Source organism: Microtus pennsylvanicus, chromosome 1 (assembly GCF_037038515.1).
Source record: "Microtus pennsylvanicus isolate mMicPen1 chromosome 1, mMicPen1.hap1, whole genome shotgun sequence".
In the NCBI taxonomy this organism is placed as follows: Eukaryota; Metazoa; Chordata; class Mammalia; order Rodentia; family Cricetidae; genus Microtus; species Microtus pennsylvanicus.
The window spans coordinates 19,771,393-19,798,954 of record NC_134579.1 but is presented as its reverse complement, the minus strand read 5'-3'; positions in this window follow the sequence as shown (position 1 = coordinate 19,798,954).

Below are 27,562 nucleotides of genomic sequence, written 5' to 3'. Positions count from 1 at the left end.
ATTACTAAAGTACTTTCCATTTACAACTGTGATTTAAAACCTGATCTTTTTCTATTGATTCTTGTGATTTGGGCTTATAAACCTTAAATAAAATAAAGATATTCTCTTTTTCTAACCTGCTTAAAGGGTATTTCACATAAAAGCAAGAAAGCAAAAGAAATAATTTTTCTATGATACCATAGAAATAAGTTTTACTACAAGTGTATAGTATATTTTAATTGAGTAGTACCTGCTTTCTGTTTTGCATAGCATAAGATTTGTGAACCTTTTGGCTACTTGCACTTTAAAAAGTGTGTTTGCTAACAATGAAATAAATTGAATTATTTATATTGCTTAAGTCATTTAATTTCTTTTCTAAGATCATATATCTGGGCTGTGCTGACAGATGAAGAACTTTAGTTAACGTGAAGTCTTGACTCATCAGCAATTTGTTTTGCTTCAAGTGTCCAAGATCTCCTGGAACAAGCACTGAATGTGTTCATTTCTGGCTTCTTTTCTGTTCCAATAATGTACTAGTTTTATTTGTACTGATGCCATAACACCTTCTCATTAAAGGCAACTTTGGGAGCAACAGGATTTAGAGTTTCAGGTAACAGTCCATCACTAAGATTAGTTAAAGCAGGGATTTAAGGAAGGAGATGGAAGCTAAAGCAGAGACCATGGGGGAAGTATTGCTTATTGATTCTATCATTTACCCATGTTTAAAGAGTATCCTTGAACAGTTCAGAACCCCATGACAAGGGCAACACCCCACACAGTAAGCTGGGCTCTCCTACATCATTTGTCAATTGAAACAATTCCACATAGACATGACCACAGGAAACAGTTCCCTACTTAAGGTTGGCTTTTCTCAGGCATCTGTAGGCTGTGCCAAGCTGACAAAAAACTAATCTACCAAATTAATCCATGTGGATGCCTTTAGGTTGCTCTGATATTACTATTTTTTTTAATTTTTAACATAAATTTTTAACTGATTCTTTGGAAATTTCACATCATGCACCTCAATCCCACCCCCTTCCCAGTCCTTCCATGCTCTCCTCTATTAGAGCCACACCTCCCTGCAAAACAAATAAAATAAAAAGAAGCAAAAAAAAACCCATTTTCCTTCTTTCCCATCAATACATCATACATTCCTTTATCATAGTGACCTTGGGAGCTATGGTTTGTTACACAATATACCCTTTAGCCAAAACAGCTTTGTTGATAGTGGTTTCTGTCCCACCCGGTCCTGAAGTCAGTCATTCAGCCCCAAAGAAACACACAGAGGTCTACCTTAATTATAAACAGATTGGCCCAGTGTCTCAGGCTCTTCTTATTAACCAATTCTTATAACTTATATGAGCCCATATTTCTTGTCTATATTAGCCACGAGGTTTGGTACCTTTCTCTATGACTGTAGACTGTGCTTCCCTCTTCCCAGCATTCTCTTTGCCCCACCCCTACTTCCTGCCTGGTGGCCCTGCCTATACTTCCTGCCTGGCTACCGGTCAATCAGCATTTTATTAAAAATAATACAAATAACAGGATAAAATACCATTGTCCCACGGCACAGTTTTATTGCAAATGTTCGTTGTAATTAATTCAAGGCCTCTAGTTTCTGGTATGAAATCAATACTGGACAGTCACTGAAACTTCTCTCTAATATCCTGTTGTTGCTCCCAGTAATGGAGATTCTGTAGCTATGGTTCTGCAGGACCTGTTTCTTTACCTGGTCCAGAAGGTTATAGATGAGGTAAGTATTAGGGTAGGCTAATTTAAGCCCTACAAATGGATCTGGTTAGTAGCTGAGTATGTCAATCCCAGCATCCACTGGAAGTCCTGCCCCCTCAAGGGTGGGTCAGGGCCCAGCTTTCCTAAGCAATGGTAAAAGTTGTAGCCACCTATCTATTATAGATGGCCAGCTCTTCTTCTGTGAGTGGTGGGGGCATATGAGTGGGGCTGGGGTGGAGGAAAAATAGTAGGGTGGGGTGCAGTTCTCCCAGGGCCATGCAGGTTGTGGTCCTCTCGCCAACACCCAAAACACTGGGGCCAGTTTTCCTGGAGGTGGAGCAGCTCTCCTGCTAAGGCAGCTAGAAAGGTATGGGACCACTTTTCTAGTGCCCAGGCCACTGGGATCATATCCCCCATACCGCCAATGGTAACGCGTCCCACTGACCTCAAAACTGACCACAGCTGCATTAGGACCACAAACTGAGACATGGCCCGTGGCTGCAGCTTAGCCTGGATAACGGCATGACCTCTGTTGGCAGCGAAGGACACTCAGATCAATATGAACCCAGCAGTATGGCAACCAGACAGCAACATGGCCTCAGGTATTAGCCCTGGACATCTGATGAAAATCATCAGAGGTAACACGGTCCCAGACAAGAACACAGACCACAGCATCAGGAGGGCTAAGGTCCTTGAATGCAGAGAAGGCCTGAGCCTCACACGGACTCGGGTGACAGCTTAGACTACCAATATCAGCCTGTTTCTCACTGCCGTGGAATCTTCCGTTCACTACTCTCAACAGTGCACAGCCACTCTCCTTCCTTCCTCCCGTTTCTCCACATACCTGTCCATCACAGTGGTCTGCCTGCCTGGACTGCAGGGCACAAGCTGGGCCTGCTCTAGTCATTATTTTTACTACTATAACCTTGTGACATTGTTTAAGTATCAATGTCTCTAAGCTTATGACTTTTAGTCAATATTGTAAAATCTATTTGTCAAGTATCTTTTGTGGTTATATATGAATTTAGGATCAACTTGACTGTATTTTTAAACATCTAATCTGTTAATTATGGTTCTCTACATGTATGCTGCTTTTCTTTTTTGTATATGGTAAACTTTTGTGAAAACTATCTATCAAGTGTTTTATTTCCACTGATATATTCATAAGCTTTAAGATTGCTGGGTTTTTTTGTTTTGTTTTGTTTTAAAACAAGGCCTCCCTCTGTAGCTCAAGTAGATGTTCCTGCATTAATCTCCTGAGTTCTGTGATTACATGTGTTTAACATCATGCTTAGGACTTTATTACATTATTTATATTTTTATGCTTATACATTTATTTAAATTGCTGTATTGCTCAGATATGTTCCTCTGCATATCACTACACTTTGTCATGATTAAATTGTTTATGATCAGTGTGTCTTTATTAATAGGTAGCTTGTTACTACACCTTTGCTAGATTATTTGATAACATTGACTTCACTGGGAACTTCATGACCTGCTCAGTCTCATATTATCTCTACATTTTGATGAACAAACAGTCTGAAGTGTGGGCCATTTTCAGTGATTCATGACCCTTGGTTGGAGTTATGGTGCATTCTTGAGAGGATTGTTTGGGCTGTATAGTCCCTTACCTGGATTCCAATTATGACCAAAAACATTTTCCCTATCAGATAGTGCCTAATTATTGATGCTATGGAGGAACGCTAGCAGGCAATCTCCTCTCCTATCATGTGGCTGATTAGATAAAATTTTGATTAATAATAAATATAAAGAATGATATGCTATTTTCAATATAGTATTGAATTTTATAATCACCTTTATAAGTACCTTTGATAACTGTATATAAAGTACTTCCATTGAAGCACCATATACAATATTTAGAATGAAAATTTAAAAAGTTAGAGAGTGCTTATTGACGTATCATCAGGTATATGGCAAATATCCTTATTATCATTGGATATACAAACCAATAGGAAAAGATTCAATGTATAATAACTAAAAAGATTTCACTAAGAAGGAAAAATTAGGATCAGTCTTTCAGTTCTTTGCATGCCCAAGTAACGGTGCTCCGGCAAGTTTCAAAGGAGTACACACTGACTGGCATGGGACTGGGTTTTATTTTTTCAAAGGAGTACACACTGAATGGCAAGGGACTGGATTTTATTTGGACCATGAATATTTGAACTTAGAAGTACAGTGACTAAGTTCTTTAAGTACACCCCTCTCAGCTATAAAGGAATACATTCCAGGGTTATGTATGCCCTTCAAAATATGCTCTTAAGTTAAAAATTGAACTCCCTTTCCAGATATTAACTCATTACAATTTCCACCATTTATTAATTTGTAAATTCTTTATAATGTTTTAATAGAATCAAAATTTGTGGAAGAGAACAAGAAACACTGAATGGTTTCAATGTTACAAAATAGCATGTTTGGATTTATAGGAAGATATGTACATAAACTACAGCAGGGAGAAATAATGCACTCTTTTCTCCTGAAAACGCCATTATTGTTTTTTAGAGGCACAGTCTCTTAGCTCAGTCTATCCTGGAATGTTAGCGTTACAGCCATACACCGCCACAGTCATGGCATGTATTGAAGAAAATAAGAGCTTGTCTCATATATATATATATATATATATATATATATATATATATATATATCCAATATAATATCAATTTCCTCAGGAAGAGATAATGTTTGGGGCACACATCACACTTAAGGACGAAAAAGAAGAAACTGATGACACATTAAAATATGCCATATTAGATACTTGAGGAGAGATAAAGCATCAAACATGACAAGGAGACGTAACATTCCTTGCACTTTGTGTCAGACAGCAGGCAAGCTTTGCAGTCTTCAGACTTTTCGCCAACGCTGAAATATGAAAGAAAATGAGCTATAGGGGTGTGAAAGCCTTCCTGAGGGCTAATGTTTCTCGCTAGCTGGAAATTCACTTTGTGCTCCCACAGCTCTCACATCTATACTCTCTACTACAGAGCTCTTCACACACCAGCTGCCCAGAAGCATGGGCTCACACAGCCAGTTCTTAGCACAGTAGCACTTGAATGCTCCACTTTGATTATGTTTAATTATTTCTCTTAGTTTTTGACATTATAACATCATTACATTATCCTCACTTCCTCCCCATAAGCTATCCTCTTCATAGCCTTGTTTTACATTAATTTCTGATACATACATATTTGTGTATGTATATACATTGCTAAATTCATAAGTACAATCTGCTCAGACTATAATATTATTTGTCTGTATGTTTTCAATATTGAACATTAAGTATAGGATTAGTTTGTGTGCTCGTTTCTGTAGAAGATAATTTTTCCTGTTCTCAGCATTCTTTAGTCCCCAAGGCTTCTTGTTGTAGGGTTAAGGGCTCTGGGGATTTCTTTAGTCCACACTAGCCTGTCTATTGTTGTTTTAATTGTAATAAATGCATATATTTTGGAGTACAGGGAAACCTTAAGTAAAATGAAATTATACTAGGAAGATATAATTTGGAGCAAATTTTTGTAAAAATTTCAAAATCATTTGCAGATAGCCTTCAAAATAGTCTTTCAATTGTTTCCCATCTTATTCTCTAAAATTGTTTCTTATGAAATAAAGTTATATTTGCTTTATTTCTGAAGTGGTATGAAATTCATCGCACAGAGAAAAGAATGTTGATCATTTATACAGTATTATATTTTTTCCAATAAGTCTCTGGGATAAATCTCTCTTCTTGAAGGGTTTATGCAAGCCATGGTCCTGGACATCTCAGTTACTTGCCTAAAGTCATGTAGGAAGCAAACAGTAAGCAATTTCCCCTTTCCTCAGAAGATTTTTCTTTTAATATATCATAACAACTCACACAGAACAGAAGAAAGGGGGAAATGACTTTTTCCATGCCATGGGAGCATTTTGTGTCACTATCTATGAAAAATTCCATGGCATTTATTTCCTACCAGCAGTCATAAGAAATAAAGCTAAGCCTCTAAAACAGAATCAAGTAGCAGCTGGACATGGAGGTTCTTGTGCCCTATTCCCTCCTGTATCAATCATGAGTTATCTAACCTAATCTAGGTTATGTCGACCTCCTAGCCAAGGTTTCTAGCAATCATTCAAAATGTAGCTATCAATAAACTTCCCTTATCCATGTGTTAAAGATGGCCAGTGCCACACACATGGCCATATAATAAGTTTGAAGCTATTTAATATCATATTGTATATTACTCTAACCACATATGCTCCTTTGTGAAGATGAGCTTGCTTTTCATAGGTTCAGAGAAGTCTACTTCAAAGTAACCCCTTTGAGGTTAAAAAAATAAAATTGGATACAATAATCCTATTCTAATTTTTTTATAAAAGAGATGTCTACCTAATGCTGATATTTTCTTTCTCTCTTTTCATTATAAATTCAGATACAAATAGACTCACATTAACAATTTTCAAAATCCAGTGGTGCTATTGATCAGTTATAAAAGGCTAACAAAATTTTAATGTAATTTGAAAATGCTATAGGTCTTTTCAGACTGTCAGATGCTATATCCTCAAGAGAAACCAAGGAATCCAAGTCTAAAAGCAAATAGAGTTCCACTCTTCCCAGGAGAAGATCTTTGTCTCTCAACTATTCTTTTATCTGGAATCAAAATGTTGGCTCAGAAAATGATGAATAGAAAATAGTGGAAGTGAGATTTCTTTATCAGATATTGAGATGAGAGACTTAAAGTCCATTTACATATTAATAATGAACATTTATAAACATGTAAATTTGTGACTTGATGTTTATACATCCTTTGTTTTGAAGCTAAAGGGATGTTATCTTCCATATTTGATGATGAGGAAAACATTGCTAAGCGTGATTTATTAGTTCCCCATGGCCATACAAGCCAACTAATCCTTGAATTCAGAACTAAACTGTGCATAAACCAATCCTAAATTTTTCAAGAACGTGGCTACTTAGAAAATGTGTTTCTTAATGAAAGTCAAGGGAATGTTTTAAGTTGTTGAACACAAATTTATATCATTGAAAATGAACAAATAGACGATTAAGTTCACACATATGCATTTGGGCAATTCTTTTTAATAACATACTTATTGATTCTTTGGTAATTTCACATCATGCACTCCATTATTGTTTACCTTACATTCCCTCAATATCAACCTTCTCTCCTGCAGCATCTCCTCAAAAGGAACACACCCAAAATAATTAAAAACAAAGCAAAACAGATGCACCTCGGTCTTCTGGCTTTTCAACACCTCCTCATTCATTCTAGTGGCATTGGTTGCTGCAGTGTGTCCAGTAGCCCGACCCACAAAGCATTCATATGTTCTGGCTCAAGGTCCCGGGCACACCATCATCGCTGAACCTCATTGAAACTCTTCTTGGACTTCCTGCTCTTGCTGGGAGTCCTGGAGAGCCTGTGGTTACCATTCTGCAGGACTCCAGCAGGCCATAGATGGGATATACATATACACATTCAGTCAGTGCTTATCTGTTTTCTCTCTTCTGGTAAATGAGGACTTTGGGGCTCTGGGGAAAAGTTGTTAGTCGAGTGCTAGGCTAGGATGTATAAATCCCTAGGTTTTATCACTGCACTTAAAACACAAACTAGATGGCACAGAATCTTAGTACTCAGGTGGTGGAGGGAAAAGGATCCGAAATTCCAGATTATCCTTGACTGCATAGTGAGCTTGAGACTGGCATGGGAACCTAGAAGTTTGCCTAAAAATTTAAACAGGCAATTTGACAGCAAAAAGCATCTAATATTCAAAATACTCCTGTCACTTATAGAAAAGAAATCACTATCAGAGTAAATTAAATTGACATAATTTATCTAAGATAGTTTGAAAATTCTGCTCATGGCATTTGATCTCAAATAAATATGGGGATAGATATTTTAATGCAAATATTAAGAAAGACAATTATTAAAATTCTGTCATTCATTCATTCACAATAGACAAGTCATAGCAAGTCTCTTATGATGTCCTAAAGGAATGCTATTATTTTCGACAGTGAAAGAGATGTCATTTGAAGCACATCATGAGCGTGAATATATAGCACAATGTTACTTGGTGAAAGTCTATCAAAATCCATTGAAAAACTGGCACAAGGTGCATTGTTGGAGTCCGTGTGGGTCCAACACAGATTCCCTAACCTGGCTGGAATGGAGTGGCAAGGAATAAAACTGACACAGCTTACACGGTCATCATGGAAAGGCCAGATCTCTCTCCAAAGATCTCTCATTTATTCTTCAAACAGCTTATATATATATATATATATATATATATATATATATATATATATATTAATTGAAAAACACATTAGGAAATTGGAAAACACATTAGGTTTTCTCCTAGGCAGCCAGGTGCCTCTGCTCAAGTCAGTCCATATCTAGCAGTCAGGTAGGCCATGAATTAGCATCCTCTTTAAGACATCCTCCAAATTACAAAGGAAGGAAGCACAGAACCTCTAAACACTTAAGTCATCAGCTTCAGTCAACATCTCTTCTCAGGTTATCTACATTCTAACAAAAGAAGCTAGGATCGAGAATTATATGCTCAATGTCCTTTATTTACGGCTAGAAACCAAATATGAGTGAGTACATCCCATGCTCCTCTTTTTGGGTCTGGCTTACCTCACTAAGGATAGTGTTTTCTATTTCCATCCATTTGTATGCAAAATTCAAGAAGTCCTTGTTTTTTACTGCTGAGTATACTCTAATATATATATATATATTCCATACTTTCTTCATCCATTCTTCCATTGAAGGGCATCTAGGTTGTTTCCACCCACACACTGAGACAATGGGGATGTTCTATCGGGAATTCACTAAGGCCAGATGGCCTGGGTCTGAAAAAGCAGGGGATGCACACAGACAAAATATTGTATACATAATAAATAAATAAATAAATAAATAAATAAATAAATAAATAAAACGGACTTACTGAACATAGCGGACAACGAGGACTACTGAGAACTCAAGAACAATGGCACTGGGATTTGATCCTACTGCACTTACTGGCTTTGGGGGAGCCTAGGCAGTTTGGATGCTCACCTTACTAGACCTGGATGGAGGTGTCCTTGGACTTCCCACAGGTCAGGGAACCCTGATTGCTCTTCAAGCTGATGAGGGAGGGGGGCTTGATCTGGGGAGGGGGAGGGAAATGGGAGGCGGTGGCGGAAAGGAGACAGAAATCTTTAATAAATAAATAAATTAAATTAAAAAAATAAAAAAAAGCTAGGAGCAGCACATCCTGGCTATTGTTAAGGCAGAGACAGCTTGTCTCGTGATCAGCTCAGACGGGGCCTATGGCTCTTGTGCCATACCGAAATACGGGCCTACAGTGCATTCAACCGTTCACTGAACAAGATAGATTGTGGGGAAAGTCGATTGACACTACAATATTTATCACAGAAGAGATAGCATTAAATATTACAGTAATATGAAATTTATTCATGAGGACTTAAATTATATAATCTAAGAGAAATGCCTAATATAAGATATATATGAATAGTTAACACATGGATGTTCATTTACATCAGCGACAATACACTGATGTGTTGTTACATCTAATTGCACAATAGTGACTCTGTAAGATATGCATCTTCAGAATAAGGAGTAAAGCAAGACATCAACAGAAAGGAAAAGATGAAGTGAATCTGTACTATATACAACTTTTGGACCTTGGAGTAGTCACTTTAGACAAACTTAGAGGTTCCAGGATCAATGAAGCATGTATCAGCCAGTTTGCATTCTTGGCTCTTGCTCTGTAATAATGCTTAAGAAAGCACAATGTCAATCACATTCAGAGGGAATAGTTTGGTCCTATGCTTGTTCCTTCCCCGTCCAGCTGGAGTTGGTGAGCTCCCATTAGCTCAGGTAAACTGTTTCAGTGAATGAACCCTTTGTGGTCTTGACCTCTTTGTTTATATTCTCATTCCTTCCACTCTTCAGCTGGACCTTGGGAACTCATTCCAGTGCTCCGATGTGAGTCTCTGCCTCTGTCTCTCCATCTGTTGTGGGACGAAGGTTCTATAGTGATATTTAAGATAATCATCAGTCTGACTACAATGCATGGCCAGTTGGGGCACCCTCTCCTCTATTGCTCAGGATCTTAGCTGGGGTCATCCTTGTGGATTTCTGGGAATTTTCCTATAGATTGTATGGCTGGGACAGACTGAGGGGCCACTGGCAGTGGCACGGGGATTTATCTCTACTGCAGGTACTTACTTTTTGGAATCCTATTCTCTTTGGATGTATACCTTGCTCAGCCTAGAGGTAGTAGGGAGTTTCCACAAAGCAAAGTGCCTTACCCTCTCTTAGGATTAGATAGGGGTGGGGTGGAAGGATGTGTGGAGGGAATGGGAGGAGAGGAGGGAATGGGAATTTGGATTGGTATTTAAAAAAAGAAATGAGAAAAAAAAGCACAATGTAAATCATCGCCAGTAGAGGGCGACGGACAGACATGGTCGTACCAAACAGCCCTTTTGACTAGTTTGTGGCCATTTTTGTTTATTACTTCTATTGAAAGTCCATAAGGAATTCTGCTAAGTCTAGAGCCGGTTCTCAGCTAGCTGATAGTGCGGATGCAGACCTTATGACCAGACAGACACTGGGACACAAATCATGATGCTCCTTAATCCAGCCTGTTCCCTATTCTCTCCTGCCTCTCCTCATTCCCAGTTAGCCTGAGCTTGTGAGGTAAGAAAGCAAACTTATGCAGACCTAACACCATCTCCCCATTCACTTTTAATCCTGAACCTCTGTTTTTCATGGTTTTTCAAACTTCACCCACCACCATTCCCCACCAAATGTTGCTAAATTTGGGGGGAAATATGGACACGCTTTGGGTGAGAAGACAGAGAACTTGTCGGATGTCATCCAAACTCTGCCACCCACACCTTTCCAAAATAAACCTGTACTTTAGCCACTTCTTCCTTTCATGTGTACTTATAAGTCTTTGCATTTTCATAGCCACATTAATATTCAGCAATCACCTATATTAAGCTCCCATCTGCTGATTGGACTGTGACTGATTCATGGCACAAATTTGAAGGACAAATAAAATTAACGGACTAGAGAAATAAAGCAACTATAAGAAATTTAATTTTGTTTCAATTTGATAAACTAATCAAGAGATACAATGGGTTTTGGAGATAGTAAAAAAAGGACTGTTAGAATTATTTCAACTATCAAAGAAGCTATTTAAATAGCTGACTCTGGTTGGGAATTAAACCAACAGGTCTAACGAAGCATCTATTGCTGGCAGGGTGACTGGGTTCTAGTACACACTTTCTAGTTTCTGTTCTAATATTGTTAATGCATGCAAGATTTCTTTTTAAAAATTAGGCTAATCATGTTTGCAATAATGAAGTTTATTTATTTAAATTTTAAGTTTCAAGTATGACATTGGTTTTACTAAATGTATGATAGAAGTCTCAGGTCAATATATTTCTAAGAAAATTTTAGAAAGTTTCTTGAGAGAAATTTACTTTGTTGTCTCTAACTTGTTAGCTCTACTGATTATAAAATAGTCTATTGTTCTTTCGTCTGAGAAAAAAAAACATAATTGCCTCAACATATGCTTAATACTTACTTCTAAATCACAAACTTTAAAAATCAAGGATTCTCACATTTCTGCACATCTATTAACAAAATCACTTTGATTAAAGAATACTTAGATATAATAAGTTATACTAATATTGCCATTTTATTTGTATTGTGCTTAGTAGCATATTGCTGTTACCATAACAAATTACAACTGAGTGCTTTATAATAACAGCAATTTGTGCTCTCACACGTATGAGCAGGAGAAGTCTTAAGGTAAGACCTTGCCCCTTCCATTATAAGATCTGTAAGAGAAATCTTCCCTGCTTCTTTCCTCTCTGAAAGGGCTCCCGCTGCTCCTCTGAGTGTTAATATTAGCTGAATAGCCCAGTCCCTGAATTCTTTGTCAAATGCCTTTTACTTAGGTTATTTTTCCTGTTCTTCTCTTATAAGGTCATGATTATTTCTTCATTAATGACATCTGCTAAGACTTTATTTATAAATAATGTTACTCCTGTGGTTTCTTTTCATAGCATCTACTCCTGAGTAGAAAGTGAATAATCCATACACAGTAAGCAGCAGAAAGTCACTGGGAATAGCAGGTTGAGACATGGCATCCAGAAATTCAGCTTCTGCTATTACTAATCTAATCTAGTTAGAATGGCTATGAATGGTCAGATATAGCATCAAACTATATGTGAAGAAAATTCTAGTTAAAGAGCTACATTCTAAAAAGGCACCCAAGAGAGAGCACGAGCAAGGAACTCAGGACCGCGAGGGGTCCACCCACACACTGAGACAATGGGGATGTTTTACTGGGAACTCACCAAGACCAGCTGCCCTGGGTCTGGAAAAGCCTGGGATAAAACCGGACTCTCTGAACATAGCGGACAATGAGGACTACTGAGAACTCAAGAACAATGGCAATGGGTTTCTGATCCTACTGCACGCACTGGCTTTGTGGGAGCCTAGGCAGTTTGGATGCTCAACTTACTAGACCTGGATGGAGGTGGGGGTTCCTTGGACTTCCCACAGGACAGGGAACCCTGATTGCTTTTCGGGCGGGGGGGGACTTAATTGGGGAAGGGGGAGGGAAATGGGAGGCTGTGGCGGGGAAGAGACAGATATCTTTAATAAATAAATAAATTAAAAAAAAGAAATTGGAAAAAGAAGACACAGGAATGCTAAGAATTAGTTGGAGAATGAGGGTGAAATGGTATAAATGTACACTGAATATACCAAATTTTCAGAAGACATTAGTCAATTATTTTTTCTAAAATAATGTTTTGTAAGGCACACATTGAAAGTTTAAATAACAGGATTTTTGAGAGAAAAAAATGCATTTAACAGTAAAGAAAGGAAAATAATAATGAAAGAGGGCAGAAGTCATAGCTCAGTTGGTACAGGATTTGCTGAGATGGGTACCCAGGACCCACATAAGTCTGAGGCAAGGCAAGGAGGACTGAAAATCCCAGAACTTCTATGATGAGATGGAACGCACAGAGAGGATCAGAGAAGGAGAGCTGTAAGTACACAATGCAGGAACAGAAGGAACAAAGACCTTGGTTTAACAAGGCATAAGGCCAAAATCAACTCTTGAAAGTTGTTTTCTGACTTCCCCACAAAAGAGGAGACACAGGCAAGTTCACATTTACTGTCTCCACCCACACACATGCAGACAAGAACACACACGTACATACATACATGTCTTGAAAACGATGGAACCACAAAAGTAAGGAGGAAGGAGCGTAGTTGTCTCATGGCATATTACAAGCAAGGGCATTCATCAAAAACAATGTTCCAAAGATATGAGAAAAGTTTTACTGTAGACTCCTGTGTGCTTTTCCTTGTGAAACTGGACTGAGAGTTCAACAAAATCTTTGGTGATAAGTAGTCACTATCTGTAAAGGGTAATGATGCTACAATCCACAGACCCAGATAGTCTAAGTAACAAGGAAGACTCAAGGGGGATGCATGGATCTCCCTGGGAAGGGGAAATAAAAGAGATTTAGCAGTTGGACTGGGCATGGGTGGGCATGGGGTCAGGAGGGATCAGGTGGGTGATTGGAGGGACTAAGCAATAGAGTACTGGGAGAGACAAATGGAATAAGGGAGCATTTGAGGTGGTGTAGAAACCTAGTCTTGTGAAAACTCCCTGGAATCCATGAGCGACCATTGGTTCGTTTATTAGCGATGATAGGGAGCCCGAATGCATTGGCCATCATTTTTAACCAGTTAATGCTCCTAGCAGTAAGAGTGGAACATTAGACCAACAAAACCTTCTACCTACAAATCTGTCCAGGTTGTAAGATGTGCCGGCTAATGTTGGTGTAGAACTTGTGTGAGTGACCAACCAATGATTGGTCCAATTTGAGCCCAATGCCTTGCAAGGGAGCCCACACCTGACATTGCCTGGATGGCCAGGAACTAGAGGCAGGATAGCACAGAGACCCAGAAGAAGACCAAACATGACTGGCAGAAAAATAATGTTAGTGAAATAATTCCTAATGATATTGTGCTATACTCAGATTGGTGTCTAGTCTAAGGGGTATTATCCAGTAACTGGTGGAAGAAGATGTAGAGATGCACAGTCAACTATAAAGTGGAGCTTGGGGAACCCCACAGAAGAGGGAGAAGAAAAATGTGGAGTCAAAGGGGTCAAGAACACCATGAGAACACAGCCCACAGAATCAACTAAGCAGGGCTCATAAGGTATCTCAGAGGCTGAAGTGAAAAACAAAGACCCCGCATGACTGAGCTAGGTCCTTTGCATATACCTAATGGTTGTTTAGCTTGATGTTCTGCTGAATCTCCCAACAGTGGGAATGAAGAGTGTCTCTGACTCTTCTGCCAAAACTTGAGACTCCTTCCTTCCATGGGGTTGCTTAATCCAGCCTTTTTATGAGGGCCTATTCTTGCTGTAATTTGTTAGGACATATTCTGTAGATATACTCTTGGGGCCTGCTTTATTTATTTTTCCCCAGGGTAAGGAGGGAGGAATGAATCTGTGAGAAAACCAAAATGGGGGAAGACACTGGAAGGAGTAGAGGGAGAATAAACTGCTGTAATTGAGATGCAATGTATGAGATAATATTATAAGAAAATAAATTTTAAAAAAGCCTTAGACTCCAGTGCTTGAAGTGTAAAAACTGCTGTATTTTTGATACATACTTCATTAAGACTGTGATAAATATATCCCATAAAACCCCAAGTATCAAAATACTATAAAGACTTAATATGATGCATATTCTATAACCATTATATGACACTCAATGTACCTTTTCTGTTTTCTAAGTAGTTTTTTTGTTTGTTTTTTTGTTTTTGTTTTTTGTTTTTTTTTTGTTTGTTTTGTTGGTTGGTTAGTCAAGACAGGGTTTCTCTGTAGTTTTGGAGCCTGTCACGAAACTAGCTCTTGTAGATCAAGTTGACCTTGAACTCACAGAGATCCACCTCTCTCTGCCTCCCAAGTACTGGGATTAAAGGTCTGCGCCACCATTGCCCATCTTCTAAGTATTTCTATGCAATGTCATCTGCTATATTTTCTTTTTCTTTGATTTTTCTGTATACACTTATTTTGCCAAAACAGGTGAAAACTTAGTGAATAAATATTAGAATTCATTTTTTCCGCTTAATACACACTACCAATGTGGAGTTTTTTTTTTTTTTAGAATATTATTGCCCATAGGTTTGAAACTCATTTTTATAGAATCACATGGATAAAATAGGTATGCAATAAAAGGTAGTGAGCAGTTAAGGTATAATAATTTTATTATTTATCTCTCTACATATCTGTTGTATATATTGTATAAGAATTTAATTCAAGCTTTATCTAGTGTGAGAATATAGTATAAAATAATGCTTACAAGGCTTCAAGTTTGCTATAGTTACTAAGACTTTGGTTCAAAGCATAAGACTTTATATTGTTCCATTTCAAATCTTCATCTCTGAAAATTGTGAATCCATTTAGATAGTTCTCTATATTCCCTTTATTCTTTCAATTTCTGTACTTCATTTTTCAGAATAATGCTGAAAGATGTGTGCTTTCCAAGTTTAGCTATTGATTTTCTTCTGCCCTTCTGTAAAAACTCTTTTTATTTCATAATACATCATTTTTTCAGATGATTTTTGTCACACTTTCCCTACATAATTCTCAAATGTGTCTTTCAATCACATGGGAACTTAACAAGGATAAGCAGCCTAGACAGGTCATAATGTGAATAATTTATTATGATTCATTGAACTGGTAGATGAAAATAATTAATATTAAAGGATTGACATTACTTCTATTTTCAGAATAGAGCGGTTACTTTGACCTTCCATTTAATACTCATTTTTGGAGACATGGTTGTTAGGAATATAGGTATAATCTTGGACTAATTTTTGTTCCTTTATGAATACTGCTGACCGAGTAATCGATAGGCAAATGCTTAGTTGGTAATAGTTCTTTGAGTTGAGAAGTCCCAAACTGAGGAAATATATGTCATAAGGAGTTCTTATTGCTTCCTAATAATGGCAGAATGCACAACATGATGGACAATATAATAAAGGAAGGGTGAAGGCAATAAACTATAGGAAATAAAGGGAGAGAAACTATAGGAAAATAAAGGGAAAGAACAATTTTCACAATCAGGAGTAGGTGGGAGACAAACTTATCCTCTGATCAATAACAATGCCTGAGATACCTAAAACATCCCTGGGATACTTCATTCATGAGTATTGTACATTGTCACTTAATTACCTTCTCAAGGTCCCACCTTGCAACAATATTAAAATAAAAATTAATTTCAACATGATGTTCATAAGGGATCTAAAACTATTTTAATAATATCTCTCTCTTCTGTAATTCTTGATACAATAAAATTTTTGTAGTTATTTGGAGAACAGGCCAGTGTTGTAAGTAGTCACTTAAATTTATTTGAATCAGAGAGAGCTCTTTCATTAAGCAAATATAAGGTTTTGGGTGCTATATAAGAATTTGTTAAACTCATTCTGCTTTTGACAAAATGAAAGTTGCTATAAAAGTATGACCTTGATGATGACTCTGATACATGGTACATACTGTATTCAATACTGAGATCTACTACTGACTGTAATAAGGATTCTTATGTTTCAGAAAAAAATTGAAGAAGTCACAATTTAATTGACATCCAATAAGTATTATGGTTCAAGATTCTAAAAGAAATGAAAGAATAGGGGGAAACACTAAATGTAATGTTACATAGGCAAGAAGAGGTACAGTTACATGCAGTTCAAAATCTGAAAATGGTCAAAACCAAACAGACAGATAGCTAGATAGACAAGCTTAATTCAACAAAAGACAAACAGTTTCAAGAATAACTTATTTAAGCAACTCAAAGCAATCCATGTTCTGCCCTCTAAAATGTAATATTTTGAAATCCTAATCTCCAATGGTGACTGTTTTGGCTAGTAATTTAAAAAGTTAATTAATATTAGATTGAACCAACAAGAGAAAACAGTACAATGGTACATATTTCCTTATACAAAAAACAAGCTAAGGACACAGACAGTTTCAGAAAAAGGATCAGGTGAATATGTATGTATGTTTATCATCTACAATAGAGACAATACTCAGGAAAAGTCACATGTGTTGGTGTCTTAATTTCTAAATTCCATAATTGTGAGTTTATAATTGTCTCTGCTCAGATTCTTACTTCTGTGGTGAAACATCATCACCAAAAGTGACTTGAAAATGAAAGGGTTTATTTTCATATGCAATCTTTGGGTCATATTCCATCACTGAGAGAAGTCAGGGCATGAAACTGGAAGCAGGAACTAAAGCAGAGGGCTGAAGGAATAATGCTCAGAGGTTACACACACACACACACACACACACACACACACACACACACATATGTATACATATGTGTACGTAATATATATATAAAACCCAAGACTGCCTCTCAAGGAGTGGTGTTGTCCAGAGTGAGCTGGCTCACCCAATTAATCAGGAATCAAGAAAATTCCCACTAGACTTTCTGACAGACAATCTAATGGATACATATTCTCAGTTGAGTTTTCTCTTCCAAGATAATCTTGCTTGTGTCGAGGTGATAGCAATCAAATCACCACTCTGCTATTTATGCCACTTTATTGAATTTTATTTATAGTAGCCCTTGCAAGGCCATATAGCATATATTTCCTTAAAAAAAATCAGTGTTTTTATGAGATGATCCCACAATTTAGAGTGCTTGATACACAACTTGATGACATGAATTTGATCATCATGAACCTACAAAAAGTTGGTTGTGATGGCCTACATCTGAAATTTTAGTATTTTTGTTTTGAGGTGAATTGTGAAGACAGGAGAACTGACTCAATGCTAGCAGATGAGCTCCCAGATGGAATAAGTGTATGTAGGAGAAAGGAGAGGATAAGAGAATGAAAGGGAAGAGAAGATAAGAGAAGAGAAGGGAAAGGAGAGGAAGGGAAGGGAAGGGAGGGGAGAGGAAGGGAAGGGAAGAGAAGAGAAGAGAAGAGAAGAGAAGAGAAGAGAAGAGAAGAGAAGAGAAGAGAAGAGAAGAGACAACAGTTGTTGTAATATGGAGTGACAGGGCTGCATCCTCAACTCCCCAGCCGCCTGCTCGGCTATCTTTTGCCCCGAAATAATTACACAGACACTGTAATCATTTAAACACTGCTTGGCCCTTAGCTCTAGCCCTTACTGGCTAATTCTGATATCCCAATCAACCCATCTCTAATAATCTGTGAGCACCGGGAAGATTCTAGGTCGGAGCTTCATCGCATGTGTCTGCCCTGGAGCGGGGCATGGCGTCTCTCTCTGAGGTGTCTGCTCCCGAGAGGAGAGCTGTGGAGTCTGACCTCACTTCCTCTTCCTCCCGGCATTCTGTTCTGTTTACTCCACCCACCTAAGGGTGGGGCTATCAAATGGGCCTAGCAGTTTCTTTATTGCTTAGCCAATGAAATCAACAGATTGATATATGACACTCCCACATCAAACAGTGACTGCAGCATCAACAAGATAAGAGAAAATAGATTCCACGAACCTTGCTCGCTAACCTCCACAAATGTGTTAAGACACACAAAAGCCCATATTTAGACATACATTATATGCATTCACATACCCATTAATAAAGATTTAAAAATTGAAATGAGGCATATTGTAGAAATTTAAAGCCACTATATACAATTTGGACTCTTATAGAATACATATGACTGCCATGCATTATTCACATTAATATTCTGTGCATTAAAGGACCATGTTAAAAGTCTATGATGAACTGAATGAGATGTGGTACATTTAGGGTGGCAAGAAAATGAGTTTTTTCAGATAGATTATGTGTGGCCTACATAAGGCAAAGAATAAGGACTAAGTGTATATAAAAAATGAATGATAAGAAAATATCACTGTGAGTCAGAACTGTCAGAATTTGACTAAATTGGCAAGAGTACTGTAGAAATTGTCAATTTTGACTTCAACCCTTAGGATATGGATTGTTAACTGATGAAGATGTCATTGTTGAGTAGACAGTTATTAAAATTTAAAGTGTGCAATAATTCTTTCCCTTCATTTTCTATGACATAAACATTCATTTTCTAAGATACTGAGATCTTAGAAAGGACTCTGGGATCAGAAGAATGGTATAAGCTAAGATTTTAAAGATTTATAAAACAAGAAGTTAGTAGCCTTTGAATCATAGAAATTAATCCAGTGTGGACAATGCAGATTCAGACAGAACCTAGCAGAAGAACATGTTTTTAAAAGGTTGTATTTTACCTGGATATTTAGTAACAAAAGTACTATTTTGCAAATTTGACATAGTATTTTTTATAATATTTTCATTGTCACTTCAATCATGAGTTGACTTGCTAATCACTTGTTTGTATAAAATTATCATCTAGTTCACATGCTGTTGTGTCTTGCATTCTTAAACATCAACAGTACTGAAAGCCTGATTTATTTTTCAGTAAAATGGAAATTAGTTTTGCATAGAGGAGAAAGGGTAGTTATTGAACAGTAAGATTATCATATGAAATTGGAGAGAGAAACCTATCTACATAGACAGAAATGCCCCACTTGCTTTTCTTTGCATAAATACATCTCTGATCCAACATCAAAGATTTTTTTTATAGTAGATTAAGACTTTTACAAAAACCTAAAACTAGTTTAAATGTAGAGACCTACTGACCGTGGGTCTTTTTCTTCATGTACATCTACAACATAACTTCTCCACTCAAGGATAAGGAAACATCACAGAAAATATGAAAGATTTTAATGGAAGAGAAACAAGATGTCTGCTGTAAGACAGTATCTTTGGTATGTGACAGGAATCTCAATAACATGGTTGCCATTGCAAGATGGGAGGAGGAAGAAGGAGAGAGATTACTTAAAGAATAAGAAGTTATTAATGTGTGTTAGAGTGTAGGGTGGGCAGGAAGATTTATGTAGGATAGAAGGAGGTGTGAACATGATTCATAGAATGTATGATATTTCAAAAAAGTCAAGTTTAAGGTTGAGGATACTGGAGGGATGACTCAGTGGATAAGAGAAATTGTTTCTCTTGTAAGAGACAGAGATTTGGTTCCCAGCACCCACATGATAATTCACAAACACTTAAAACTCCAGTTCCTGGAAATCCAATGCTCTTCTCTCACATCCAAGGTACACATTTAATGTGTATATAAATACAGAGGCAAACACTCATATACATAAAAGAAAGTAAATATTTAAAATGTATTTTAAATGTCGTGACATCTTTCAAAAAATAAGAAAAGAGTTCATTGAAGAAATGAACTGAATTTTTTTATTTTATTTTTACTTGTTGAAAAAAGAGAACAAACTAACTTTTTTTCATTACACATGCCAATTCAAGTTCCCACTCCCTCCACTCTGCCCACTCCCCCATCTACTTCACAGAGAGGGTAAGGCATATTGTTTTGAGGAAGGTCCAAGGCCCTCCCTACTATGTCTAAGCTGAGCAAAGTATCCATACAACAAAAACAGGTTCCCAAAAAGCCAATACAAACAGTAGGGATAAATTCTGGTGCCACTGCCAATAGCTACTCAGTCTTCCCAAGCCATGCAACTGTCAACCACATTCAGAGGGACTAGTTTGGACCTCTGCTTGTTCCTTCCCAGTCTGGCTGGTGTTGTTAAGCTCCCATTAGCTCAGGTAGACTGTTTAAGGGGGGTACCCATCATGGTCTTGACTTCTTTGCTCCTATTCTTACTCCTCCCATTCTTCAACTGGACTTTGGGAGCTTAGTCCAATGTTCCTGTGTGGGTCTCTGTCTCTGTTTCCATTAGTTGCTGTTTGAAGGTTCTATGGTGATATTTAAGTTACCTATCAGTTCAGGCACCCTCTCTTCTACAGCTTAGGGTCTTAGCTGGAGTCAGCCTTGTGGATTTCTGGGGATTTCTCTAAAGTCAGGTTTCTTGCTAGCCCCATAAGACTCCCTCAGTCAAGATATTTCTTTCCTTGCTCTCATTTCTGTCCTTCCTCCATCAACTATACTGTTCCTTCAAATTATCCTCCCCACTTAATATTAATGGATCTATGACAAGGAGAACAAATAAAAATGCCTTTGTAATATTATGAATGAATTACTAAAGATTTGAATTTTCAATTTGTATATGTCACATCATCTTAAAAATGATATTTTAAATGGCATTTTTTTATTGTTCTTATGTTCCACAATTCATAATGTATGCCAAAAATAATTATCATTTTATAGTGTTTTTTATCTCAGTGGGCAAAATGTACACATTTTGGAGTCTAGGAATGATAACGAATGTATCTCATTTGTCATTCTTCAAATGAGACATTAATAATTACTTTCTTTGCATTTGTAGTTTCTGTGGATCTGGGTTTCTTGTTGCCTAAGCAAAAAAAACTTTTTTTCTCAAAGCAGAGCATCACAGAACTTTAATTTATGATTGCTACTTGGAGAGTATATTTCTTCATGTGAAAGAACAATGTCACCATCAGTAAAGGAAAAGGTACGTATAATGTTATGCACTGTAGTCAGAGAAGCAGTAATTTAATCCCCAAGATAAACACTGGAGACTCTCTTGCTGCTCTCATGTCAGTTTTGTTTACTGCAAATGGATAGATTCCCCCCATCCATCCTGAATCTGACATTCTAAAAATGGACCAGGCTGGACACCTCTGTGATGTGTTTGACTCATCATATTTAATCAGTTAGAATAATGGTGATTCTAAGAGAAGGTGTACAGGTACCACGGAAATAATGTAAGTTCCTTCATCAATTGCTGCACTATTGGTAGAATTTCCTTATCAATTATTTACAGGAAAATAGCTAATATAGATGCCAGTGAATCTCAGATATTATTGATTTATGTATTTCACCTCATAGCGTGCAATGGATTACTTGATCTACAAAGGTTATCCTTGAAATCTGAACCACTAATTTGTCTAACTCTTAGAAAAATGCCAACTTTTTCTTAGAACAAGAAGTGGCTCAAACGATACTTATTGAAGACTTGCTTTTGGAAAAATGATACATACCTTTCACAGTTACTATCCTTATTTAGTGTCTGCTCATCTCTTGTGACTGCTGAATGACACTGAAAAATATAGCTTTCTTGCTTATATTTGAGAAGACATTGAATGGCCGTTTTGAACTATGTCTAAAACCAATGTTGTGAGAATACTGTGTTTCTATTCCTCTTTTTGCTGAGTCCATTTTCCTTTATCTCTTGGAGTATATAATTCTATATATTATTTCCAAAAAGATCTATTCTGGAGTATATTTCTCTAGAAAAATATAACATAGAAGTCACAGGAAATGGCAAGTTTAAACAATTATCAAAAATGTTTTGGTTCGTTGAGTTCTACAGAAGACTCATAGATAAATATTTCTGAGTTATTTGAGTTGTTCAGAAGTTGGATATATTTTAGGGCTACTAAAATACAAACAGTAATGAGTTCATTCAAGAAGGAAAATGTCTATCTCTAAGTGCCTCAGTGGGAACGCAAGAAAGTCTAGCTTAGGTTCCAAGTAAAGGGCATAAAAATGGATTGTATGGCTAGAAGATGAATTTCTCACAAACTCAAAGTATGAAACTGAAGAGAGAAGCATACTTATAAAACAAGTGTTCTCAATTCCTAGATTGCAATACCTTTGATGGTTCATTGACACTTAAATAGGGGTCACCTGTCAGCTATCCTGCGTATGATATTTATATTACAACTAACAGTAACAGGAAAATTACAGTTATGAAGTAGCAATGAAAATAATTTTATGCTTGATGTCACCACAACATGGGGAACTTTACTAAAGGTAGGTTGAGAACCACTGCTTACAAAAGAACAGGAAAGAGATAGTATAAAAGGGTAGCCATTGTGGGGTTAGTGAGAAACCAAGCACTCCCAGGGAACCACAAGCATGTTAACCCAGTTAACAGCTAAGCAGTAGTTGAGATAGTACCTATACTGTCTTCCCCCTGTAATCAGATTGATGACTACCTTAATAGTTATCACAGAAACTTCATCCAGTAAATGATAGAAGCAGATGCAGAGATTGATTCACAGTTAAGCACTGTGACAGACTTCTGAAGTCCAGTAATAGAGAGGGAGGAGCGATGTATTCCAGTCTGGCTATATTCTGCATAGCTATAGACAATGTGGCTTCCTTATTAACCAATTGAAATAAAATATATTCATAGTTTAAAGAGGGGAATGCCACATCAGGGGGAAGCACTTTTAGCAACTTAGTAATGGCCAAAACTTAAAACAACGATTAGGGGAATAATAGATTAATGAGAACATAAAAACTAAAATTTTAACATTTAAAATTTAACATTTTGTATATTAATACTAATACCATTTTCAATTAGCAAAGAAAATTTTCAGCAACTAATTTAATTACATAAAGAATTTGAAATTACAATTTTTATTGAACTATTTTGATGTTCATAAGATGTAACTGTGAAAGAAGTCTGAAGTTGATTTTATATACTATTTTGAGTCATCTTTAAAATATAAAGTCATAGAAAATATCTATAGGATAATTTGCTTCATATTTCTAAGTAAGTGCATGGCCTACATAGTTATTCATTATCTTTACAATGTTTTCCAATGGCTGAATCTAATGCCTCCAGGAAATTTGTTCCCTCGTAAATAGTCAACAGTAAATGGGTGGCAGCTGGGGTAAGTAGTCAAATGGGTAGATACAATAGTACATTGGGAGAACGCACCCAGTAATACTGAAGAAAAAAAATTATTCAAAACCAAGTCACTGCTTTTAGTAGAAATGATAGTTCACTTAGCATAAAAATAAAATAATGTCAATTTGCCTCAAAGATATTTCTAAGTATTGTTGTTTTGTTAACAACATCAAGAACATTCCAAGAATTTTTGATATCAATTTTTAATTCAGTTTATCTGCCTCTAGGGAATGAGGGGAAAAGGAAAATTAATAAAGGAATCTACTGCTGTAAGGTCGTTCTCTTTTATTTTTTCAATTAAACAGAATAAAAGGATGAGTTAAACTTAGAACACAGTAGTAATTAATTCTGTAGTTTTATGTCTTACTGGAACCCCCTCATGGAAAGCTGCAGTGTTCTTGTTGGACCTTTGTCCTCCTATTGAGTAGATGATAAAGACATACAGCTTCTCAGTGACCATCGTTCTCTGCATTGCTCCGATATTTTCACCAGTGGCTTTCACTTAATATACAAATTAGATAACTTATGTTCTGATTAACAAAATTAAGAGATTCGGCTCTCTGATAACAGGATCTGAAGCTGAAAAAGTAATACTTTCCAAGTTAAGATAAGTAAGTATCAGAACTAATGTGCTTCTTTTCAAATTTGTACTTAAAATTTTCATTAAATTAAAATATATTTTGACTTAAATATTTATGGGTTCTTCAATGCATGCATTTGGCACTGAAATCCTAGGGCAATTATTTTTGAGCACTTATTTGTGGACATAGTTTGAGAAACTTAGACTTTTGACACTAGGCATGCTGTGACTTCTTTATCAACCATAGAGTATTAAATTTGTATGTGTATGCAGAAATATAATCAGAATACAATGATTACTTTCTTCACTCTATTGCCATGTTCATATTTCACACAGGATGTGGTCACAAAAAGATCACCCTGGAGTAAAAATAAGACATGAAGCTCTCTGAACATGATTAAAAAGCAGGAGAAATATTCCTAGTTATACTGGGTAGTTGCAGGCGCATCTTCAATTCCAAAGCAACCATTCTATGTGTCATCTCTTAAGAATATTTCTGTCTTTCATGTTAAATTGTTATTTCCTGGGACATGAAACTACTAATGTATTGCATTTTAAAATAAAGAAATATAACAAATCAAGAGTTGAAAAGCAAACACAACAGAGGTAGAAAGAACAAAATGGCACGAAGATCCAGGGGACTTATTTGTTGGTGTTTGGAAGATGAGTAACTGATTCAGTACAGTGCAATGGAAAGGAGAGAAGACTAATAATGCCATTACTCTGGGTTCTGTTTTTACATACCAGTTATACCCTTCTGCACAATATCAGTCAGAGAGAAAAGAAAACCACCATAAAAGGAAATGCCAAACATCTCATTACTGATATGCTATCCTATGTTATTAAATCCCAGCCTTAGAAGTGAATTCATGAAATCAAGGTATACAACTCAGACTTATATTTAATCTATTAACATGCATTGGTCTAAGACATAATAAAATCCTATACTCAGTTATATTTAAAAAATCATGAATCAGGTAAGGACATTTTCCTATGATCTGGAATTCATAACACACTTCTTCACTGTTTCTTCATATTCAGGACATGAATCTGTATGCATATATTTTGAAGCTTATTTGTACCTATTTCAAACAGTTAAATAAAGGACAAGAGCTAAATAGATAACTAACTGGGTATGACTGATGTATAAACATGAGGCCCAGCTGATCCCTATAGCCCAGGGGAAAATCCAGGCATGACCCCAGGCACAGTTATAACCTCAGTGTCTTGGACATGGGTGGCGTGAAGGTCGCTGGGGCTTGCTGGCCAGCCAATATGTCCAGCATGGTAAGCTCCAGATTCATTGAGAGACCAGGGACTGGAATCTAGATATTAGCTGAGTCCCATGGAATAGAAAAAATAAAATCAACTGAGAAAAAAAAAAAGACTGAAATGTAAGAATGAGGAAAATAAGAAAATAAAAAAAAAATTAATGAGACAGGTTGAAAGTTCCATTCAGAATATAAATTCAAGGGTCAGTGGAAATCAAGAGTTGACGAAGTCAGCTCTAATTTAACCATTTTTTTGAGATCCTTGGAGCCTCTCATTTTTCTTGACTTATTATTTTTCTTGTGGTTTCATCCACATTATTACTTCTAGCAGGACGTTTGCTTACTAGTACACTTCCATGTGAGAGGAAGCAGTACTCTTAGAAAATGTGTCTCTGCTTTCTATATAGTGGTGTGTGTGTGTGTGTGTGTGTGTGTGTGTGTGTGTGTGTGCATGTACGTACATTCTTCTGCTCTGCTCTGCCACAAAAGGGGGGATAGAGCACTACACACATACACAGAGAGTAGAAACAGGGGCTGAATGGTGACTCAACTCACACACTATGTAGAGAAACAGAGTTTCGATCCAGTTCCCATGGAGGCTAGCTGCCTACATCTCTACTTTTAGAGGTATCTGTGGCCCTTGCTCTCTGCTGGCCCTTGTCCCATGTTCACATATCCATATGAAGACCCACATCCATACACATAGTCAAATATGGAAAATAAACCTTTAAAACAATACAATAAAAATAAAATGGAAAAAAATTATTGTCCAGATACAGAAAGAACTTATCTTCAGAGAATACTGAATACTGATAAATGTATTCCCCAAAGATGCCTGGGAAGAAGGTGACTTCAGAGATCCTTTGTGGATTTTTTATTTGCATTTTTCTTGCTTTAAGTGTAATTGCAGATTTTTCCTTTGTTTATATTTCTGATTATTTGATTAAGAGTTGTTCCAAAAGTCAACTAAATATAAAGGGTAGAATTATCATACAGCTCCCAAATAGGATATGGGCAATTTTAAGCTTTGTTGCCTTCCAAAAAATTGCCTTTGGAGACAGTTCAATGCACTGCATATAGCAGAAAAGGGGTATTTTTTCCAAGAAAGGAGCATAAAAATAAAAGAATCAGGACCAGTTTTACCTAGTAACCTGTGTTGATGTGAAGGGGGATGAAAGAGGATAAACACAGCATATGACAGCCCCATTGAATGAGAAAATAATAAACAGAATTATGTGACCAGCTTTAGTGTTGTTATTGATAATGAATGGACAAAATAGATTAAATGCAGCAGTCATGTTACCTTGGTAATTTTTTAAATGAAATTTTAAAAGAAGAAGGAAGAGGAGGAGAAGAGAAGGCATAAGAGAAGAAGGAGGAGAATGAGAAAAAAAGAGGGAGTAGGAGGAGGATGAGGAGGAAGGAGAGGAGGAGGAGAAGAAGATAAAGAAGAAGAAGGTGCATATGTAGTTAGATGGGGAAAATATGTTATGGCAGGGGCCAGGCGGAGTTGGATTGGAACCAACAAAGTCATATACACATATATAACATTTAAGAAAATACATTTAAAATGAAAATAATTTAGAAAACAATGTCTGAGTTGAGTACAACCGTTACTTTGTGCTTTGTCTTTGATGCAATATCACATAATGCCCAACATTTCTGTAACCATTCCTTCTCCAAAGTCATGGAGGTCATCGTCAGACTAAGGAAAGGTAAATTCAGAATCACAAGCAGAGATTTTCCTGTTTCCTCACCTCTTGACAACTGTTACTGTAGGTAACATTCTGGGGCATGTTTGAATCCAAATCAATAAATAAACTTCTTGACAAAGAAAGCTTCCCTAATTTCAGTATTTACAATGGTATTATCTGAGGTTTTCCCAGAGTCCACATGAAGAGATTTAAGAAGTGCTATTTAAAAATGTCACTTTGAGGCTGCCCTTTAGTGACTTTCCACAGTGTAAAGACAGATTCTCTGGACAGATACTGTTGAATCTTTTAGTAGGAGTCTCACCAATCAGAGGTTAACTCTAAATTTATGAAAGAATACTAAAGGTCTGACCACTTCTAGACACATTTTATCAACCACTAACTATTACATTTTCTTTTCTAAGGATAATTATTTTTTTTAGCTATACATTTTTCTTTTCTCAGCTTTCTTCATCCACTCTCCCCGTCTATCCTTTGCCATGACCCTCATGCTTCCAATTTACTCAGGATATCTTGTCTTTTTCTCCTTCCTATGTAGATCCATGCATGTTTCTCTTTGTTGTCTAGGTTCTCTG